Here is a 1,808-nt window from a genome sequence, read left to right on the forward strand (position 1 = left end):
ATCTGTCACTTCCTGCTCCTGTTAGGACTGGAACCTCTCTAAGCACACCACACATCTGAAACCTGGAACTCCCTGTCGCTTCTCTTATGGAATAGAAACAGTTTCCTGGACCTGAGCTTCTCTTCTTTGTTTACTCTTTGGTATTGCTGAAGTCACGTATTTTTCAGAAACAGTCATGGGAGGTAAATCTTCTCAACCAGGTCACTTAATTACTTCTACCAACACACTGGACTAATAGTACAGTTCCATATATAATTCTAATTTTAAAATTAGTTTTCTACCAAACATATCATCAGCGGATTTGGTTTCTCCTGAGATTTGGTTTCTTCTTTGCTTGCTGATGGCTGCCTTATCTGTGCCTTCACATGGTCTTTTCTCTACTGACCCTTTAATTGTCCAAATTTCCTCGTCTCATAAGGAGGCCAGTCAGATTGGACTAGGGCTCACTGTAATAGGATAATTTACTTTACTCATTTCTTTAAAGGCACTATCTCCAAATATGGGTTCATTCTGAGGTACTGGGTTTTAGGGCTTTGACATATTACTATGGGAGGGATACAACTGAGTCCATAGAGCCCATAACAACAGCTAAACAGTATTTCATGGTATAGATGTACCATTGTGTGTTTACCATTCACCTGACAAATGACATCTGGGGTGGTTTAAGTTTTTGGCTATTATAAATAAAGCTGCTATAAATGTGCAAGTTTTTGTATAAAGATAATTTTCTTCTCTCTGGAGTAAAGGCCCAAGAGTATAATTGTTGAGTCATACAGTAGGTACATGTCATTGTTATTATTATTGTTATTATTAACATTAACTTTTTAAAGGCAAACTCTCAAAGTATTTCCCATAGTGGATGCAAAATTTTACATTCCCACCAAAAATGTAGGAGTGATCTTGTTTTTCCGCCTCCTTGCTAACATTTGATGTTATCCCAAGGATTTAATTTAGCCATTCTGATAGCCATTCTGTGTAGTGGTATCCAATTGTGGTTTTAATGTGTAGTTCCCTAGTGGCTAAAGTTGTTGAACATTTTTTCACGTGCTTTTTTAATACCAATATATTCTTTTTGGTGAAAATTCTCTTCATGGCTATGCTCATTTTCTAATTTGCTTGTTTGTGGGATATTTTTCTTCTTTCTTTAATCTCCTTTTTTCCCCTATTTTTTTCTTCACTCAGACCCAAAGTATCAACACTCACTAGAGGAACTGTTGTTAACAAAAAATTATTGCTATCATTATAGTTTTTTCCTCTTTTTTCACTGATTTTTTACACTTCATTACATGTTTTAGATATTAGTACTTTGTCAAATACTTGACTAGCAATACTTTATTCCTCTGTACTGCTTGTCTTTTCATCTTCCTAAAAGGGTCTTTCACACACAAAATTTTTAATTTTTATGATGTTTAAAGAACGCATTTTTTCTCTTTATAGATTATGGTTTTGTTTAAGTCTCAAACTGGTATTTTGCTTCTGTGTTTTTTTTCTAAAATTTGTATACTGAATCATATTTCATTTTACACTTATATTAAGTCTGTAATCCAATTTTGTAGTGAATTTGAGATTTATGTCAAAGTTCCTTTTATCTACAGAGGTTTAACTCCTCCAGTGCCATTTGTTGAAAAGACTACCTTGCTTCCATTGAGGGCTTTTTTTAAACTTTTGTCAAAAATCTGTTAGGAGATTTGTATGGAAGTATTTCTTGGTTGTCTCTTCTGCTCTTTCCTTCTGTATCTTTCCCTAACAACCTGCAGTACTTTCCTACTAGCTCACACAATTGCTTAAAAGCTCCCTTACATTTTGTT

General features: G+C 34.4%; 1 non-coding gene across 1 annotated transcript; it reads right to left on the reverse strand.

Moving 5' to 3' along the window:
* Positions 1 to 1,174: 1,174 nt before the first annotated feature.
* Positions 1,175 to 1,246, reverse strand: LOC132014789 (small nucleolar RNA SNORD56). Its single transcript, XR_009403427.1, has one exon. It is a non-coding gene; the product is annotated as a small nucleolar RNA SNORD56 (small nucleolar RNA).
* Positions 1,247 to 1,808: the final 562 nt, after the last annotated feature.

The sequence above is a fragment of the Mustela nigripes genome, chromosome 3 (genome assembly GCF_022355385.1).
Source record: "Mustela nigripes isolate SB6536 chromosome 3, MUSNIG.SB6536, whole genome shotgun sequence".
NCBI classification, from domain to species: domain Eukaryota; kingdom Metazoa; phylum Chordata; class Mammalia; order Carnivora; family Mustelidae; genus Mustela; species Mustela nigripes.